The sequence below is a fragment of the Chlorocebus sabaeus genome, chromosome 17 (assembly GCF_047675955.1).
Source record: "Chlorocebus sabaeus isolate Y175 chromosome 17, mChlSab1.0.hap1, whole genome shotgun sequence".
In the NCBI taxonomy this organism is placed as follows: domain Eukaryota; kingdom Metazoa; phylum Chordata; class Mammalia; order Primates; family Cercopithecidae; genus Chlorocebus; species Chlorocebus sabaeus.
In genome coordinates, this window is record NC_132920.1 from 21,475,811 (window position 1) to 21,497,598 (window position 21,788).

Genomic DNA, 21,788 nt, shown 5'->3' on the forward strand with positions numbered 1-21,788 from the left:
ATCTCTACTAAAATACAAAAAAAGTTAGCTGGGCATGGTGGCACACGCCTGTAATCCCAGCTACTCAGGCGGCTGAGGCAGGAGAATCACTTGAACCTGGGAGGCAGAGGTTGAAGTGAGCCGAGATCACACCACTGCACTCCAGCCAGGCAACAGAGCAAGACTTCATCAAAAAAAAAAAAAAAAAAAAAAAAAAAAAGAAAGAAAGAAAAGAAAAAGAAAATAAAGGAAAAGAAAATAAAAGATGGTTGTAACCCACCCAGAGCAAGTGTTTATCAGTATTAACTTCCATGGTCTTCAATAAAATTTTCACTATTTCATGCCATAATTTGTTTGGGGGAAACTCCCAAGTTTCCCCATATTTGCATATGGTCTCACAGTCCAACATCAAGGTTATTATATGCAGGACAGAGGGACGCTCTTTCAGGGTTGGGACCCTGGCAATCTTATCAATTGATGGATCTCAGTGCCTCGTTTAATGCCAGGCAGTAAGCCCTTAGAGACATTTATTAAACAAATACATAAAGTTAAAGAACTCATGACCACTGACATAGAGTACAAAATAAACACATAAATAAGAATGTGGTTTTACCAAAATGAAAGGAAGACTCACTTTAGCCAATCATATGAATGATTGTCCCTTAAGATCCGGGTTATGCAACCATAAGTCAGTCACATACACGTCTTGTTAAAGTCTAAACTCAAAAATGAAAAATGATTTCTTCCTGCACATTTAAGCTGAAAACCTCCTTAGGGGTTTCTTTATGCACACTAATCTAATATTAATAAGAATTATATTGCTACGCCTAATATATGACTTTGGTGAGGGAAGAAATGTACATTGGGGCTTTTGGACATCTTTGGGGATCTGCTAGCATCTGGACTTGGCTTTCACAAGTGTAAACAAAAGCTCAGTTGAATGAGCAATGGACATGCCTTGCCGAGTTGCTGATTAGCAAAAGGCTATTTGAGGAAACCCACATTCTTCTTTGAAATGTAATTCACCTTGCTCAATAGCACACGGGACAACTGAAATTTTTGAAGTGACCATTGCTATTAAACTGTTCTGGCTGGGTATGGTGGCTCACGTCTGTTATCCCAGCACTTTGGGAGACCGAGGTGGGTGGATCACTTGAGACCAGGAGTTCGAGACCAGCTTGGTCAACATGGTGAAATTTCCTGTCTCCTAAAAACACAAAAATTAGCTGGGCATGATGGCGCACACCTGTGGTTTCAGCTACCTGGGAGGCTGAGGTAGGAGAACTGCTTGAACTCGGGAGGTGAAGGCTGCAGTGAGCCAAGATCAGAGCACCACACTCCAGCCTGGGCAACAGGGTGAGACCCTGTCTCAAAAAAATAGAATAAAATAAACAGTTCCTAATTCCAATGTATGTGTCATCATTCCACAGTGAAGGTAACAGATAAGTCACCAGAAGGATTTTATAAAATCTCTCTCTCTACACACACACCCCAAAAAGTAGCTATATGAAGGTGTAAAATATGTCACACAGATACAGATGTATCAAGCAGATACAGATGTATAGCACAGTTCTACAAATCTACAATTTGCTATGAACTTGTCTGCTGTCCTTTGAACTATTAAGCCAATTCTGAATCCCGAGTCAATTTCCTTTCCTTCCTGTCGTTGTTTCAGGGCAAAATTTAAACGCTTTGTCCACTAAAATTGTGTCCGGAATTGGTGGGTTCTGGGTCTCGCTGACCTCAAGGAGGAAGCCACAGACCCTAACAGTGACTGTTAAGGTTCTTAAAGATGGTATGTCTAGAGTCCACTAACGTGTTTGGACTTTCTTCCTTTTGGGGCATTCATGGTCTCACTGGCTTCAGCAGTAAACCTACAGACCTTCCCAGTGAGTGCTACAACTCCTAAAAGCAGCATGCACCCAAAGAGTGAACAGCAAACAAATTTATCGCAAAAACCTTTTTTTTAATAATTTAAAAAAAAAACACCCCCCACCCTCCCACACACCAGAAGGTCACCTGACCACGTTATTGCTAGCTTGTTCGGGCAGCCTGCTTTTATTGCCTTATCTGGCCCCACCCAGATCCTGCTGATTGGTCCACTTTACAGAGAGCTGATTGGTCCATTTTACAGAGAGCTGATTGGTCCATCTTACAGAGAGCTGATTGGTCCATTTCAACAGAGTGCTGATTGGTGCGTTTACAATCTCTGCGCTAGGCACAGAGTGCTAGACAGAAAAGTTCTCCACAGGTTAGGTAGATACAGAGTACTGATTGGTGTATTTACAAACCCTGAGCTAGACACAGAGTGCTGATTGGTGCGTTTACGATCCCTTAGCTAGACATAAAGGTTCTCCGGTCCTCACTATACTCAGGAGTCCAGCTGGCTTCACCTAGTGGATGTGGTACTGGGGGCTGCAGGCGGAGCTGCCAGCCAGTCCCAAGCCGCGCCTGCACTCAGCCCGCACTCAGCCCTTGGGCGGTGGATGGAACTGGGCGCCATGGAGCAGAGGGCAGCGCCCGTCGGGGAGGCTCGGGTGGCTCGGGAGCCCCCCGCGGAGGGGGGTGCTCTGAGATGGCGGGCTGCAGGTCCTGAGCCCTGCCCCGGGGGGAGGTGGCTAAGGCCCAGCAAGAATTCCAGCATGGTGCATGCGGGCAGGCAGTGCTGGGGTACCTGGCGCAACCTCCGCAGCTGCTGGCCCGGGTGCTAAGCCCCTCACTGCCCTGGGCCAGCTACGCCAGCCGGCTGCTCCGAGTGAGGGCCCCCACTACTGAGCCTGAGCTTGCGCCGGCACCCGCACCCGCGCCCATACCCACCCAGAACTCGTGCTGACCTGTGAGCACCACGCGCAGCCCCGGTTCCCGTCCGCGCCTCTCCCTCCACACCTCCCCACAAGCAGAGAGAGCGGCTCCCACACTGCAGTGGCGGGCTGAAGGGCTCCTCAAGCACCGCTAGAGTGGACGCGGAGGCCGAGGAGGTGCTGAGAGTGAGGGCTGCTAGCATATTGTCACCTCTTAGAATCACATGGAGGGATTATGGTCGAGGTCATACATAGGTAACCAGGTTGTGAGCTCTTTGCAGTCACCCAGGCTGTTGTGCAGCGGCATGATCATAGCTTACTACAGCCTCGGACTCTTGGTGTCAAGCAATCTTACTGCCTCAGCCTCCCAAAGCGCTGGGATTATAGGCCTGAGCCACTGTACCCGGCCATGACTCATTTTAAAAAAATCCTTTTCGTACCTTGTCTTGCTCTAACTAGGTGTCTAGTAAGTGTCTGTCAAGTAGGCTAAGTAAATACTTGTATCCGGTAACAAAGCTGAGATTATACTTGTACAAACTCTACAACCAATATTTTGCTGTCAGCTTTTTGATAATGGGAAAATGTTGGTTTTGCTTTTAGGATTTATTGGGTTTGGTTTCAGACTCATGATAAACAATGCTTCATCTTTAACTTTCAAAATAATGAGCTACAGTACAAAGCACTTTTCTGAACCGTTTGAGGATACGTTGGCGACCCAATATCCCATCACCCAGAATACTTTAGTGTAGATTTTTTCCTACTATGAAGGAACTCCTGTTAGACCACAATACAACCATCCAAGTCAGGACATTAACATTGACAGTGTTACCCTCGAATCCTCAGAGCCTATTCAAGTTTCTCCAGTTGTGTTAATAACGTGCCCTATAGCAAAAGGATGCAGTCGAGAATTACACAATGCATTTAGCGAACACGGCTCTTCACTTCTGTTTTGTTAGAAACTGTTCCTCAACCTTTTCTTGGCTTCCATGAGCCTGGCACACTTTTCAAGTGTACCAGAGGCTGACTTGATAGAATGCCTCTCCAATGTGCCCCCTTACAGGTGGTGTTCAGTTCAACTGCTTAAGATAGTGTGTGCCAGCCTTCCCTACTGCCAACGTACTGTTTTTTTCCCTTTCCTTCTTTTCTTTTCTTTTTTCTTTTTCTTTTTTTTTTTTTTTTTGTTAGAAACAGAGTCTTGCCCTGCCACCCAGGCTGGGGTGCAGTGGTGCCATCATAGCTCACTGCAGCCTTGAACTCCTGGGCTCAAGTGGTCCTCCCACCTAAGCCTCTCATGTAACTGGGACTACATGTGTGCACCACCACGCTAGGCTAATTTTTAAATTTTTTGAAGATACAGTGTTTCGCCATGTTGCTCAGGCTGGTCTCAAACTCCTGGACTCAAGCAATCTGCCCACCTCGGCTTCCCAAAGTGCTAGGATTACAGGTGTGAGCCACCATATGCAGCCCACTTGATCATTTGGAGAGATGTGCTTTCATCAAGCAGAAGTCTGAAATGCTCATTACAATAAATTTGAAGCTAGAAGGTACTTTAAAGATAATCTAATTCAATAAAGATAATTTATTTAGGAACTATTTAATTTCTGGGAATAATTTTGCTTATTCTAAATAAAGATATGTTGAGTCTTATTTTAAAAAAAATAATTTTGTTGGCCAGGCACAGTGGCTCACACCTGTAATCCCAACACCTTGGGAGGCTGAGGTGGGAAGACTGCTTTAGTTCAGGAGTTTGAGACCGGCTTGGGCAACATAGTGGGGCCCCATCTCTACAAAAATTTAAGAAATTAGCTGGGCATTTTGACCAGGAGGTCGAGGCTGCAGTGAGCCGTGATCATGCCATTGCACTACAGCCTGGGTGACACAGTGAGATCCTGTCTCAAAAAAAAAAAAAAAAAAAAAACACACACACACAAAACCCACAAAACTTCTGTGGTTATAAAGAAGTTTCTGGAGTCAGAGACTCTGTCTCAAAGAAAAGAATGGAGCAGACTTAGGAATGGGAGGCTGAGAGGAAGCTGACCACGGATAAATGGAGAAAAGCAACAAAGCAACCAATCCCTTCATGAGCCTGATTTGATTGGGGCTAAGAGGAATTTGTAAACGTACAGTGAGAGAACATAGCCTGCCTTGGGAAGTTGAATGGATTTATGTCTCTCCAGCCCCGTGAAATCTTTAGGTGATGTACTTCAGATGTGATCGAGGTCAACTGCAAAGAATAGAAAACCAGTCGATAGTGGCCTAAAGGAATAAGGGTAGATTTTTCTTAGAAGGTTGGAGGTTACTGGTTGCTGGCAGTGGTTCAGTAGCTGAAAGATGAAGGCCAATGTATCTGATTCCCTTGGCCTTTCTCTCATGATTCCAAGATGTTGCCGTAGTTTCAGGTGCCACATCTGCATTTGAGACAGGAGGAAAGGAAGAGCAGCATTGCCAGACATATTGGTCCTGTTTCATCAGGAAAACAAAAGGCTTATTCAGAGTCCTTCCTCGCTACCCCTCCCAGTAGGTAGTCATCCACTGAACGTCAGTCTGAGGTCTCACATCATCACTTCCTGCTACACTGGAGCCTGGGAAAGTGAGGACTTCACTTTCCCAGTTTCTATAGTAGAAGCAGGAAAGAAAAAAAAGCAATTAGGAATGGATGTTGGGCCCATCAGTCTATTTGTCTGCTACAAGAAGACGGATCAGTTATTTTTCATATCTCATTTGGAAGACAAGAGAAGTTTCAGTTGGACACAAGAAAAAAATTCTTAACCCTGAGGTCAGTCTACTATGGCAGACAGTGTAGACAGTGATGCCTCTATCTTTGAAGAGCTTCCAGTTGTGAAAGATCCGTTATTATGGGTTTTAGAAGATTTAGACATTCAGTTTCCTGGATCCTGAAGACTGACCAGACGATTTCATTAGATCTATAATCATTTGATTCACTACTTCAAAGCGATATGTTCCCGACCTCTCAAAGCACTGTGAAATACCAAAAAATACAAGATGGCCGTGCCTCCATCCTTCAGCCCCTCTCCCCCTCTATCCACTTCGTTGGAAAACTTCCAAAGGCACTTTGGTTTAGTGGTTCTAAGCATAATGCTGTTTCTCTTATTCAAAATTGGTTTCAGGTATGTCATGAAAAAATAAAGTACTTGAAAAATGAGGTTTAAGTAAAACATCAGGAAATCAAGATTTGTTTAGTTTATTGAAATGCATTTGGATAAAGCCAAACATTGATCAATTACTTGACTATGATGGGAGCATTTTACAGGAGAGTCACAAAACTTCCCTAGCCATAATATCATAAAAGGTTGTGTGTTCTGCTTTTTTTTTTTTTTTTTTTTTTTAAGTAAATACCCTTGCAAATCACTTGGCAAACCTGTTGAGAGCCCATGGTTTCTTTCTGCTTCACCTCGGTTTTGGCTACACCAGGTTCCCTAATGGCAACAGCTAACCTTTTCCAGACAATCCTTCATGCCTCAGGGGAGGAAAGACAATGCTGCATTGTGAACTCACACGAGGTTTGCAAATGTGGTGCAATTTTGGTATACTAGTGGCCTGAACTTTACAAACCCACCAAAGAGTCCAGCCAGCCTGGACTTGTTAGCCAGAAAGCAAGAGAAAGACTTTTCTTCACCACATTTAAAGAAGATCTAAAAGAGACTTTCTTACCTTTTAAACTTTTTAGCAACTGGAATGAGAACTGAGATTGGTTTCACAATAGCCAAACAAATGATCTCTTTCATACATACTTTTTTTTTTTTGAGACGGAGTCTTGGGGTTTCACCCTGTTGGCCAGGCTGATCTCGAACTCCTGACCCTGTGATCCGCCCGCCTTGGCCTCCCAAAGTGCTGGGATTACAGGTGTGAGCCACCGTGCCCGGCCCTCACACATACTTATTTTTATTACATTCCCACAGTCGTTTAGGGAACTCTATTAGCATCTATTGCCTCTGTAGAGTTTTGATAAGTAAAAGCTCTTGTTTTCACCATGCACCAGGCTCTATGTGATGTGCACCATAAGTGATCCCTAATTCATTTCATCCATTCAACAGATTTTTTTTTTAGGCAGGGTCTCCCTGTGTCACCCAGGCTGGAGTGTAGTGGTATAATCATAGGTCACTGTAACTGTAAACTCTTGGGTTGAAGCGATCCTCCCATCTCAGCCTCCCGAGTAGCTGAAACTACAGGTACCTGCCACCAAGCCCGGCTATTTTTCTTTTAAATTTTTTAGAGATGGGCTCTCACCATATTCCCTAGGCTGGTCTCAAACACTTGGCCTCAAGCAAGTCTTCTTCCTTGGCCTCCCAAAGTATTGGGATGACAGGTATGAGACACCACACCCAGTTCCATTCAACAGATTTTTATTGAGCATCTACTTATGAGCTGGTGTTCTGTGTTGAAAATACATGCTATTGCTAACCCTCACCATATTACAAGGGAGTTGTGACTAGCTACATTTAAAAAATTTTTTAAATGAAGCTCCAGGGAGAAGAAACAACTTCTCCAGGGCACACAGCGAGTCTGTGGCAAAGCTGGGAGCTGACTGTCGGCTCTGTTCCACTCCATATTCCATGCGCCTTACCCGGTGTCTCACTGCTGGCTTCTTCCTGTCAACCGACTTTATCACAAAGGCCCAGCATTTTGAGACTACAATTCACAAACTTTTTTTTTTCTTTTGAGACAGAGTCTCACTCTATCGCCCAGGCTGGAGTACAGAGCCTCGATCTCAGCTTACTGCAACCTCTGCCTCCCAGGTTCAAGTGATTGTCTTGTCTCAGCCTCCCAAGTAGCTGGGATTACAGGCATGCACCACCATGCCTGGCTAATTTTTTTGTTTGTTTGTTTTGGGTTTTTTTTTTGTATTTTTAGTAGAGACAGGGTTTCACTGTGTTGGCCAGGCTGGTGTCAAACTCCTGATCTCAGGTGATCCGCCCGCCTCAGCCTCCCAAAGTGCTGGGATTACAGGCAAGAGCCACTACGCCAGGCCCATTTCATGAACATTTAAGGTTATTCTGCCAAAACAAGTGACACTCCTGGTACAAAAATTCAAAGGAGGACCTTGCCTTTCAGTGAGGCTGGTATAAAATTTCATTCACTCAGTCCCTCTCCTTCCTCAACTGCTCATCTTCAAAATATGACTTCAGAAGACTTTAGTTCTAGGGATAGCTAATCCATGCTTCTGTTAACCATCTCGGCGGACTAGCCTCAGGTTGGGAATTCAACACATCCTGGCAGGAATATCCTCACAGAAGGGAGGATAAACACCCATCTGCAGTCAGGAGACCCTGTATGTCTGATCTACCTGCTCACCATCAGGACAGCTTTCAGTGGTTTAGCTCTGTATGGTCCAAGTTCAGGGTTGTGAGAAACAAATGAGATAACACACGTCACAGCAGCTTGACAATTGAAAAGTAATATATTTGGGAGGTCGAAGGCGGGCGGATCATGAGGTGAGGAGATTGAGACCATCTTGGCTAACACGGTGAAACACCATCTCTGCCAAAAATACGAAAACAAAATTAGCCAGGCATGGTGGCAGTGCCTGTAGTCCCAGGTACTCAGAAGGCTGAGGCAGGAGAATGGCGTGAACCCGGGAGGCAGAGCTTGCAGTGAGCCGTGATCACGCCACTGCACTCTAGCCTGGGCGACAGAGCGAGACTCTGACTCAAAAAAAAAAAAAAACACGATGATCCTAGTTTGCAATGCAGAAGGGACTGAACATTCAAGGTGGAGTTGGAGAACCCTTCAGCTCAACTTTACAAAACTTTTTTTTTTTTTCTAGAGATAGGGTCTTGCTCTGTCACCCAGGCTGGAGTGCAGTCGTGTGATCTCAGCTCACTGCAACCTCTGCCTCCCAAGTTTGAACAATTCTCATGCCTCAGCCTCCCGAGTAGCTGGGATTACAGGAGCTCACCACCATGCCCGGCTTATTTTTGTATTTTTAGTAGAGATGGGGTTTCACCATGTTGGCCAGGCTGGTCTCAAACTCCTGACCTCAGGTGATCCTCCTGCCTTGGCCTCCCAAAGTGCTGGCATTACAGGCGTGAGCCACCACACCTGGCCTTACAAAACTTTTAATAAAAGGTTATTCAATTATGAGTCTCCAAGGAAGGATAATGAAATGAAGCATCTTCTGTCACTGCCCCTTTCTCACTGGTATCTGGGGCATGAAATTCTGAAGAGCATTCATTCTTCTTGAACGTAAACACAACTGTGGTCAACAGTGGGCCCTCTCTGTTCCACCAGTCTTCTAAAAACCAAATATGATTTAGCAAAGAAGGATATCTAGTGGAATATCCATCACAGCCTCTTCGTTTTTAGACATGGAGTCTCACCCCATTGCCCAAGCTGGTCTCAAACTCCTGAGCTCAAGTGATCCTCCTCCCTCGACCTCCCAAGTACCTGGGGCTACACACTTGACTCCATCACAGGTTCTGAAAGGAAGGTTTATAGTGTATCAGAGTCTCATGAAGGCAGGGAGCTACTTCCCTTGTGGTTGGTGAACCTCAAATTGCCTCTGTATGGCCATAAGCAAAAATCACAGAGACGGATTTTGATGTGTCTAAAGAGGCAGGCACGGCTGGGCACAGTAGCTCGAGCCTATAGTCCCAGCACTTTGGGAGGCCAAGGCAGGCAGTTCACTTGGGCTCAGAAGTTCGAGACCAGCCTGGCCAACATGGTGAAGCTCCATCTCTACACACAAAAAAATACAACGAGCCAGGTGTGGTGGCATGTACGTATAGTCCCAGCTACTTTAGAGGCTGAGGTAGGAGGATTTTTTGAGCTCGAGAGGTCAAGGCTGCAGTGAGCTGAGATCACACCACTGTACTCCAGGCTGGGCAACTGAGCAAGATCTTGTCTTGAAAATAAATAAAGACACAGGTACAAAGGAAAGAAAATGAGGAATACTTCTGCTGGTCTAAAGCCCTCTGTAAAAAAGGGTGGTGCGTCTCCCATGTACTGAATCCCAGGGGCAAGGCTCATCACTGGAAGCCCATTTTCTGCCTCCTCAAATAACTTCTCCAAAGCCCTGGTCTCCTTTCCTCCTTTCCCTCACCAGCCTACTGCCCGTTTCCAACCAGCCCCTTTGTTTCCAGGTTTTACACTGCCATCTCTAACTCTGTAACTCCTACTTGGAGAGATGAGCCCTTTGTCAAAAGCCGCATAGTGTCTTCCAAAGACTGGTTTACAAAGATGGAGCTGGATAACGCAAAAAAAAAAAAAAAAAAAAAAAAAAAAAAAAGTACTCCCTGCCAGGAAGGGTGTCAAGGCTTCAGTCTCACCTCTGCCTCTGGCATGTTACAGCATCTTGGGCAAAGCCTTTCACTTCCCTGAGCCACAGTTTCCACATCTGGAAAACTGGTAACAATCTCTGCTTTTGTGTTCCATATAATCAAGTGAGATGTGGCTAGAAATGCTTGGAAATACTCTCTATAAATCTGAAAGGTCCTGTTTCCCCCTTAATTATCCTATGACAAATATAGTCATTCAGTAAATGATTATTGAGTACCTCTGATGGGCCACACTGGGCTGAGCCCTGGGGATACAGCAATAAATATGGCATGTTCCCTGACCTCAGGGAGCTCACCTGGGGGTGGGGAACAGCAGTGTAATGGGCAATTAAAATAAACTCAGCTAAATCTCATAAGTGAACCCAGGAGTGGTGCCCAGCTTGGACCAAAGGGTTTTGCAGGGAGAGGGCTAACAACACAACATTCTCTGGTCAGAGAATAGGAGAATTTGCCAAGAAGAGAAGGTGGTAAAGGTCATTCTAATCAGAAAAGTAGCATGGACTGGCTGGGCACAGTGGCTCACGCCTGTAATCCCAGCACTTTGGGAGGCTGAGGCGGGCAAATCACCTGAAGTCAGGAGTTCGAGACCAACCTGGCCAACATGGTGAAACCTCGTCTCTATTGAAAAAAATAAAATAAAATAAAATAAAATAAAATAAAATAAAATAAAATAAAATAAAATAAAAACATTAGCCAGGCATGGTGGCAGGTGCCTGTAATCCCAGCTACTTGGGAGACTGAGGCACAAGAATCGCTTGAACCCAGGAGATGGGGGTTGCAGTGAGCCTAGAATGTACCACTTCACTCCAGCCTAGGTAACAGAGAGAAAGAAAGAAAGAAAGAGAGAGAGAGAGAAAGAAAGAAAGGGAGAAAGAAAGAAAAGCAGCATGTACAAAGGCAGGAAAAAATGAGAGTATGGGAAGTTTAAAGTATGGCAAGTATTTATTTCATTCTAGTGTGGCATAAGCTAAGGAGGCCAGGGAGGTGTGACACTGGAGAGTCAGGCGGGAGGCACATGTTGTGTGCCATGCTGCGTGCTCATGATTTGTATATAGTGCAAGGGGTACCAGGTATTGTTCTAGTACATTCCATGTATCAACTCCCTTAATTCTCCCAGCAGCCCCATGAAGTGTGTCCTATTATTGCTGCTGACAGAAGAGGAAATGGAAGTGCAGAGAAGTCCAGTAACTTACGCAAGGTCACACAGCTAGAAAGTTTGCCAAGGAGTTGGGTTTTGCCCTAAAACTATTGAGAAGCAACTAAAAGATGCTTGAGCAGGTTTAGAGAAGCCTGATCAGATTGCCTTCTTCTTATTCTGGTGTTCTCTGTTTCTAGGCTTTTAGATAATTTCTTGGCAGCCTGCATTAACTAATAAAGTATATGTCACTTTCTCATGTGGAAATTTATATTGTTTGTTTAAATACTTAATGATTATCTCTTGGGCTTATCAATGAAGTAATCCAGTAATTGAAGTCTTCGGGAATGGGGTAGATTATAAATGGAAATTTGTACTTAATGGTTGATTATATTTAATGATCAATTAGCTTGGCTAATTTTGCTTTCCTCTTTTCTGTAATAACCTTTTGTCAGGGATAAATAGAACAATCAGTGGACTTGAAAAATACAAAAGCTTATAAATAAGACGCAATATATACCAAAAAGCCTTAAACTATTCAGACTTTTTTTTAGTTCACTTTAGTTCCAGGAACTAAAATAAACTCACCTTAAGTAAATAATCAGGTACACTAAGTTACCCATTCAAGAAGAGTGTTATTTAGGTAACGGACATGAATTCCTCCTGATGCTTGGATACCATATAACCTTTCTAAACAAATCAATTCTGGTTTGTCACCATCAGCCAGCATTGGTGGGAAGCTCAATCTTTTTTTTTTTTTTTTTAGTTCTAGTTTTCCTCTTTTATCCATCCTTTGGAATTGTGGAGAATCCTTGGGCATGTACAGTACTGGAATTTAGTAAAGGTGGTTCCTAGTTTCCCTAATGAGGCTTCTATGCATATGGTGATGGCCAACACCACTACTGATGACGTCACGACCCTTAGGTAGAAGTCAGCCACAAAGGCTGGGTGCTAGAGCTCATGCCTACAATCCCAGAAATTTGGGAGGCTGAGGTGGGAGGATAGCTTGAGGCCAGAAGTTTGCGACCAGCCTGGGCAACAAAAATTTTAAAAAATAGCCAGGTGTGGTGGTGCATGCCTGTAGTTCCAGCTACTGAAGAAGCTAAGGGAAGAGGCTGGTTTGTGCCCAAGAGTTTGAGACTGTAGTGGGCTATGATGGCACCACTGCACTCCTGCCTGGGCAAGAGAGAGACCCTGTCTATTAAAAAAGAAGAAGAAAGAGAGAGAGAGAGAGAAAGAGAAAGAAAGAAAGAAAGAAAGAAAGAAAGAAAGAAAGAAAGAAAGAAAGAGAGAGAGAGAGAGAAAGAAAGAAAAAGAAAGAAAGAAAGAGAGAGAGAGACGGAAAGAAAGAGAGAGAGAGAAAAGAAAAGAAAGACAGAAAGAAAGAGAAAGAAAGAATCAACCACAGGGACGCAGGGTAGTTCCCACCATCTCCACAGTTGCTCTTCCAGGGTTCTGCTAGCTTCAGGATGCCACCACCAGCCTTTTAGGAATCCAGCCTTCTTTGCAGTCTGGAAATACTGTGCCCTTTACTTCTAGAAGTTCAAAGCCCCCAGCCCTTTCCTGTCTAGGTAGGACTCCCCAGTATATTGGACTTCCAGTGGACTCACTTTCTTGAGCACACTTTTGAAAACAAGGAACTGTTAACTTGCCCCTAGGACTAAGAGAAACCCAGATTGCTGTAACCCAAAGCCCCACCACATGGGCTGTAGGGAAGAAAAGAAAGACTTCCGTTGTTTTACAGTGAACCTACAGCCTAGAAAGCAGGCACAGTTTATTCTCAATGTATTCTGCTGCATTCAATTTTTAATATATCTTTTGATTACATTCATGATAAATCTAGAAAAACCTTAAATATCCTATTGAGAAGATATACACTGGAATAATATACAGCAACTAAAGGACTCAATTTAAAAAAAAATTTAGTGATTGGAAACAGGATCTTGATATTCTCATGTTTTAAGAGTAGGTTGCAAAGCAGGGTATGCAATTTAAGACTAATCTCGGAATTTATTTACACATACACACAATATTGTGTCATAGACAATCAGTGCTTGTCTCAAGAGTAGGGGGACTATGATTGAGGTTTATTTTCCTTTTTAGGCCTCCGTGCACTTTTCCAATTTTCCTGATTTCTTCATATACTTGAATTACTTTTGTAATAATACTCCCTGGCACAGTAAGTACAATGGTGCTTGTGTGTATGTGCACATGTGCGTGTGCATGTGTGTGTGTGGTACTGGTCCTTTTCTTGGAGTAGTTACCTCATGTAAATGAAGTACTGACCTGTCTCAACAGACTTCGGTTGGGAATAAGAAATTAACTTGAAAAGAGAATAAAATAACAACGTGGAAAGAAAAATACAAAATACAGAAGGTATAAGACAAAAACTTAAATATTTATCAGGATAACAGTACTGTAGTATTTTTAAAATACTTTTTGTTTCTCCTTTAGAGATATAATCAATGATACAAATATGTATTTTGTTTTGGCCAAAATTAGCTCTTGAGCAATGTGTAATTTTCAGTAATAAGCTTAATGTTTGGATATCTGTGTTGAATCGTGGATCTTTTTTTTTTTTTCCGAGACAGAGTCTCACTGTGTCACCCCGGCTGGAGTGCAGTGGCGTGATCTCGGCTCACTGCAACTTCTCCTCCCGGGTTCAAGCAGTCCTCCCTGCTCAGCCTCCTGAGTAGCTGGGATTACAGGCACACGCCACCACGCCCAGATAATTTTTTTGTATTTTTTAATAGAGATGGGGTTTCGCCATGTTGGCCAGGCTGGTCTTGAACTCCTGACCTCAGGTGGTCCGCCCACCTTGGCCTTCCAAACTTCTGGGATTACAGGCCTGAGCCACTGAGCCCCGCCTGAATGGTGGATCTTTTACTAATTTGCTGTGTGACTGAGAACAAATTGATAACCTCTCTGGATTACTTTACTCAAGTAATCTTTACTCAAAGATTACTTTGTCTATCTTTCATTTTTACTTTGTTATTTAACAAATGCTTCCATAGCACCACTATGTGCCAGACACTCTTCTAGGTGTTTTGTAGATATTAATTAAGTTAATCCTCAGTACTACCCTATGGGAAAGGTATCATTCATTATCCTTACTTTATATGTATAAGAAAACTGAGAAACAAAGAAGGGTCAAAAAATCGTCCAAGGTCACACAGATACTAAGCAACACAATCAGGATTAGAATATCGACTGTCTGGCTTCAGATTCCATCATATTGACCTCTGTATTATGTTATGCTGGACTAAATGACATTTACACGTCAATAATTTATTGTGTGTAAAACACCTGGACAGTCCCAGCCATACTACTTCCCTGTACTTCCAAAATCTCTTTAACTTTTTGTCCCCTGAATTTTCATTTGGAAATCTAATTGAGAAAATTATCAAATGTAGTCACTCATTGGGCCCCACAATTAGTTGAAAGCTAGGGATATTTTCAGACCTTGAAAAACGTGAACTTTAATGGGAGGTCCATTAGGATAAGCAAATTTGGACATAGAAAGAGAGAGTAGTCTGCTAGGATCTATGAGATGACCCTAATTGACGGAGAGCCAACTGAGCTCTGGGATGATGGCACCTTCTGTTGAGATGATGATGACGATGATGATGATGATTATAATGACACTAACACATAACAAGTACCAATCCGGTGCTAGAAACTGTGATATATATAGATATAGATATACTTGTTACGTATTAGTGTGCTGTATATATACATATATATACACACACACACACAAACACACAAAATAGTGCACTTTTCCAAAACTTGGCCATATATTCATATGTGTGTGTGTGTGTGTGTGTGTGTGTCATCTAATACTCACAACAACCTTCTGAAGAAGTGAAGCTTAAAATTTGATTCCATGACTTGCCTGGATAATGCTACTAGTTAAGTTGCAAAACTGAGACTACAATTCAGGTTTGTCTTACTACAGAGCCTAAACTCTTAACCAGTCTGTCATATCCAATTACTACTTAATAAAAATAGGCAAATTGGTAGAATTCCAGCTAAGGTTAGACCCATTGTTATCTATCCAATGAAAACTTTAGGCATGGTGAACTGAATAAAGAAAAATGGCCTGAGAGAGGAGCCACCTGGAAGGTGACTGCCTTGTGTAAGTGGACCAAAACCTAGGGAAGAAGGCTTTGGAAACTTCTGCACCCTGGGGGCGAAGGACCAAGGGCATAAGGCCTTGTGATGGTCCTGAATGGAAGTGCCATGGACCATGGCTAATGACAGGAAGCTGCAGTCTATGAAACTTAGCGGATTTTGGAAGCATAGCAAATGTCCCCATTCTTCAGAGCTAAACAAACTCAAATCTTAGAAAAGCTTGGTATAGGATTCAGTTAAAAGATGAATGAGTAGGGCCAGGTGCGGAGGCTCACGCCCTGTAATCCCAACACTTTGAGAGGCTGAGGCAGGCAGATCACGAAGTCAAGAGATCGAGACCATCCTGGCCAACATGGTGAAACCCTGTCTCTACTAAAAATACAAAAACTAGCTGGGCGTGGTGGTGTGTGCCTGTAGTCTCAAGTTCTCGGGAGGCTGAGGCAGGAGGATCGCCTGAACCCAGGAGGCAGAGGTTGCAGTGGGCCGAGATTGCGCCATTGCACTCCAGCCTGGCGGCAGAGCGAGACTCCATCACAAAAAAAAAAAAAAAAAAAAAAAGATGAATGAGTAAATCTCATTCGCATGACTGGATCCAAGAGATGAATTACTGAAGCGGTCTTGAGAGGACAATTCTCAACTCATTTATGTTTTAATTAAGACCAAGAGAAACTAATCCCTTTAAGAGTTCTTGTGATTATTTAAATCCCTCATCTTTGCATCCATGAAATTGAGTGCAGGAGAATGACTTGAAAAATGAAGAGATTTGTTCCTTTGTTTCTGAGAAGAAAAGGTAGGAGTAGGGAGAAAGTGGAAAAGAGAAAGCTAAGTGGGAAGAGTTGGGGAGGAAAGAAAAGAGGCAGAGAAGAATCCAAGTAGAAGGAAAGCTGGTGATTAGTCAAGAGGCCAATGGGTTACTTCTCATGCACCTGCAGGAGAGAGAAAGGAAAGGTGGTCCAAAAACAAAAATAGACTCTGGGAATTACTTTTGTATGCCTGACACCTCCTCCATCCCAAAATTGATGGTGACTTACCAGTGGTCCCTGGGCATGGTGGGTGAAGGCTGAGATGGGGGACACATAGCAACTGAAGATGGGGAAGGCCCACTTACATCTACCATAGTGGTTTCCCTTTGTCATAAATGAGGACTTGTGACAAATCCTCAAATTTACCTTCCAAGTTAAAATATAGAATCATGAGAGTTTACATCCAGCTATTCGTTGTGTTAAAGAGATAGTTTATGTCATATAAAATACAACAGTGCATTTTTCCAAAATCAGGTCATCAACATACACATAGAAATCTTACGTAAAGGTAAGCACTGTAAACAAATGTTGAATTCTAGTGAAACACTTCAGCAGGCACATCCTGAGGAGTGAAGTGTACTGATGTCTGCAACTTACTTATAAGTGCATCAAAACAATAAGATGGAGTGATGGGTGAATAGAGGGGTGGGTAGTTTGATAGATATGTGACAAAACAAGCACAGTACACTGTTATTCATAGAGTCGAGGTGGTTTGTGTATGGGTGCTCACAATTTTTTAGCTTTTTCGTATGTTCACAAAAATGTATAATAAAATGTTGGGAAAAAATCTTACTAGAGAGAAGAGGTTCTTTTAAAAGACGGCACCCAGACACAACATAACCAATCTTTTTTGATTACGCCATTAAAAATAAAAAGCCTCACTGAATACAGAGTGCTGTCTTTTATTTTAACCTATTTCTTTTGTCTTGCCTGCCTTTTTCTCTTTGGCAGACTAGTATAACACAAATATTGGTACTTGGTAAAGGCGTGTTTTATTACTACGCTTAAAACTTAGGAGAAAATATACTATGCTATTGTTCTTGCGGAATATGTTAATGAGAGAAATCCAACTGTGATTGTCAACTAGGAATATCCCATTTGGTTATATGTAAAAATGCATTTTTTCGCTATAGCATTTGTTAACTAGTTAATAAATAGCCAGGAAATGTTAATATATTATCTATGAAGAATTTTAGTTTAGTTTAGATTTTTGTTCCCTGCTAGCAATGAGGTAAAATAGAAAATACACTAATATCCAGAAGTGACTGCAATTGTTAGGTGGCACTGTTACTCATTCTATCTTAAAGCATAACACATTTATGTGGACTCTATGCATGCGTTCCTGTGTGTTTAAATTTTAAATCACTCTTTGTAACTGCAGCTGATGTTCTCGAGCGATTGAAAGTTTTCAGAAGTCAAGAGGAGGAGATAATTTTTTGCCTATGTTTCTCATTTCTACGAAAAACAAAACAAAACAAAACAAAAAACCTTGCAAAATACTGTTAACCCATGATTGTCTAAGATTTCACCTAAATTAACTCATGCTGATATACTTTCATAGTTGATTCTTTATTTTCAAATTACCTGCAAATGTAAAGTGATTCTATGTCTTTTTCACCTATGTTATGCTTATCCAGAGCATTATAAGTAAGATATATCCATAAATAGCAAAAACATTGCCAGTAGTGGATTAAAACTTACCTGATGAATGTATTTTAAAGTGTTATGTTTATTTATGTTCAATTACTTAAATAAAGTTGAAAAGAAAAATTGATTTCAAAGAAACAATGGAGTTAGGATTTTTAAAGTTAGCAGCTCTATATAATGGATCTTATCTTTTTTATGGCAAAACAAGCGAATTTCAATATCAGGCACTAACATGCAATAGTTAACTCTTGCTTGTATGTTATATAAAAGACTAATAGTCTGGCACTTGCATTCCTAAAGAAACAAGACATTTTCCAAGACTATAAAGTATAAATACCTGAATGGTCAAACAATGAGCTTCAAATTACCCATTTTTATCAAGTGAATATAATTAGTTTCTAATGAGACCCAAGAAAGTGACAAAAGTCTGACCTGAAAGTATTCTTAGATGATCTTAGGATTCCTGTATCAAACATCAGACATGTAAACCGATCTGCTCAAACAATGATGACTCTGTTCAAACTTCAACTACTGAACAGCTGTAAAATGCTAGAAATTAAAAACCTTTGCAGAATATCTAGACTATGTTTTAATAATAATAATAATAAAAACACATTAGCACGTAGGCAGTGTGGGCTTTTGAAAAGTCCTTTGTCACTAAGTCAAGCCTCTTTCTTGAAAGATAAGAATAATGGGTTCAGTATTAGAAATGTGAGCTATCTAAAGAAAACAATATAGCAACATACTTGATATCTACTGAATTGCTTGCTATTTTTAAACAAATTATTCACGAAGTAAAACTGTTTTCCCCTTCTTTTTGAAAAGCATTAAAACCTTGAGTGTATTTAGTTAGATAAAGGGAACAAAAACTATATTTAAATCACTTTTAAAAATACCATGTTTTCATTTGTACTTAGAAAAACACAAGGGGAAAAAGTTGTGAGTTATCTCAAGGGTAGTGAGAATAACAATAAGCATAAAGTAACAATAAGCAGAAAGAAAAGATAACATAAAAAAGCATGTTCTTGCTGAAAGCCCACAATGAAAAACATATTCAATTATACAAATGATGAGAAACACAACTTACCTGCTCTGACAACGGTATTTGTTGGGTCACAGGATAAGGGAAGGGGTAAAGCTGTGATAATGGATTGAGGAACGTATCAGAGTTAAGGATCTCATGCAAAAACCCCAGAACGTTAGAAAGGTGTGTTTCAAACCTACCTTCCTCCCAGATGGTTGCCATACCTCCGAAGCCCTACCTTAGATAACCACACTTAAATCACTTGACTAGCAGAAACCCACGTACTACCTTCTTACTATTGAAAGTAAAATTCCAGAAGCCATTGTGCCTATTAATGATTACAGTCTGTTCTCCAGGGAGGATTTATGATCCATGCCACCTTCTCAGGATGGCACAATTACCCTGAGATGAACCGTGCAGCCTGTCCCAAAAAGTTCTCTTTAGTACAGACTTTTACTCCAGAGTGGGCAGGCATAAACATAGCCAAAGTTGTACCGAAGCTTCATTTAATCACTGAATTGAACATGCATGCTTTTAATAAAAGCTGTATAGAGTTATTACTGATTGTCTCTCCCGAGCTTCTTTGCAATCTGAGAGGCTTCTGACACATCACACCAGGACTAAAGTTCCCGGAAAGGATTTCTAACCTGAAAGAGACAGACAGGGGTTTCAAGGAAGAAACAAACACATATGCTACATCTCGGCTGCATTTTAAAACTCCTCTCCCAGAACAGCATCCTACCTCCCTTTTAGTAAACACATGCTTGTAGACATTAAAATAAAGTGGGTATGTAAATTAACAAATCAATGCTCTTCTGTATCAAAAAACAGTCATCCATGACAGGCTCTCCATTTCCCCAAACACGTTTGGGGTAGAGGCACTGGAAAAAAGCAAAAATGTGAACCAAAGGAAAGAAATATGGTAACCTAGGAGAATATTCTTTGCTAGGCTTTCACAGTTAAGGTAGCAGGATGTGCATGCACACACACACACACACACACACGATGCCACTTTTGTTCCAGCGCGAGATAGCTTCACGGGTGCCGGGCATGGTGACATACAATGGATATCAAAACCACACAGTCAGTCTTAGCAAATTAGGTACATTAGAGATCATTTGATGGTATTCTATTGTTGCTATTGTAATCACAGTAATTTTCCCTGGTAATGGTGCTTCGTGATGAAGTGCTGTTCTCATAGGATAATTGTGAAAGATACCGAAAGATGCAGGGATGCAGCATCTGGTTTTAAAAGCTCTCCAGATTCAAATTGGCATTTTACTTTATCTTGAAAATTTATTAGAGATTCAGATCATGCCGGTTTAAATGGAAAGGTGAAAGCAGGGTAATTTCAATCTATGAATTATTCAATCTCAGCCTGGCGAAATTGCCATCCATGAACTGATGCTCTGACAGTCCCTTCGCAGAGCCTCCATTACGCTTGTCATTTTTATTTCTTTATCTACGATCTCTTCCTCAGTTACCGAGCTTGTCCCTTAGGGCTCAGCTTCACAAACCAAGTATTTCAAATTGGCAATAACCTAAATGTGCCGCTGTTTCGAATCGCTGTCTCCACAGGCTGTCTTTTTTTTTTGCTTTTTCCAAATCATTAAAAACCACGTCCATGATGATGTTTGCTAGGCTCTTCGATTAGATGAATTAAAACACGCATACACACACACACATACACACACACACACAGAGGAGGGCATCACTGCGAAGAAGAGTTATGTTCCGCTAACATCACAAGAGAAGAGAAAGTGATGCTTTCTGCTTCCTTCTTTGTTGTCAGCGTGACCCATCCTGGCTGCATAGCATCACGCAGAAAGAAGCCAGAGCTCAAGGCGGCTTGCCTGGCACCCTGATTTCCAGCCAGAGCTGATGAGGACTGCATGGCAGGCAGGCTAATCCAGACAACTGTATACTTAGCGAGCACGATTATTTAGGAAAATCAGAAAAAGCCATTGGATGACCGAAATTAGACTGTCATTCTCCCGGACTCCACCTGCACACAGACTGCAGTCGCAAGGATTCTCCACTTGATGGCTGGTTGTGTCACTGCTAGTCGACAGCTGTCCCGCATCCAGAGAGGACTGGGAAAGATTTAGATCAGGGAGTCTGGTTTCTCCTTTAAACCGTGCTCTAACTGAGGAGTGGGGATCTGCGCCAGCCCCGTGACCAGCCTTAAATGTGAGCTGGGGAGTCACACAGCATCAGTGCGGTGAGTCGCTCGCACAGGCCCCAGCCAGACAAACCATGGCAAGCATCCTCTCCTTTGTCCTAGCCTTTATTCCTGCAGGTAGAGCAGCGTGGCATAAGAAGCCCCCAAACTATTCACACACATGGTGGGAAACCAGCCGTGCTCCATCAGAAGCAGTTTGGTTACAAGTCTCCGAGCAGTACCTGCTCAGCTGAAAATTCGCGCTGCCAAGTTAGAAGCCATCGTGTACATTCAGGCTGCATCTCTGCTCCTGGCTAAACAAAGGTGAATACTCCTCATGCAAGACACGCTAAGTAGTAGCAGGAGAAGAAAACTTTAAAACTCTGTTGCTTTGTGCCTAGTTGTCTGCCTCTGCTTTGCTGCATTGCGACTGGGAAACTGCAGGAGCTGGAGCTGGCAGTTGCGATAATGCAGAAAGCAGCAGCTCTGACACAGCAGTCAGCTGACTTGCGGGGTGTTATCATTCAATGTCCTCTGCAGAATCAGACCAGTTTCTAAGGTGGCACCAGACAGATGACCTTCAGTGGAAAGAGAGGCTTAAGGAATGTAGTCTTTCTCCATCCACACCTGGCAGGGACATCTTACGTTGCTTTTCTCTCAGGCAGAGTTTTTAACTCACAGCCTTTAGGACTTAACTGTTTCTGTCCTGCTTGCTAAGATGGCAGGTAATTCTTAGGGTGACCACCCCCATGCGAGCACAGGTTAAAGCCATCGCTGTCCCTCTCGCGTTGGCTGGTTTCAGCGTTGCG

At 42.5% G+C, this 21,788-nt stretch overlaps 1 long non-coding RNA gene across 1 annotated transcript in view; it reads right to left on the reverse strand.

The window, feature by feature from the left end:
- LOC140708828 (uncharacterized) overlaps window positions 1-21,438 on the reverse strand; it is a 39,207-nt gene extending 17,769 nt beyond the window's left edge. Inside the window, exon 1 of the long non-coding RNA XR_012089063.1 lies at window positions 18,882-21,438. This is a non-coding gene — a long non-coding RNA (uncharacterized lncRNA). The remainder of the gene's footprint in view (window positions 1-18,881) is intronic.
- Between the last annotated feature and the right edge of the window lie 350 nt (window positions 21,439-21,788).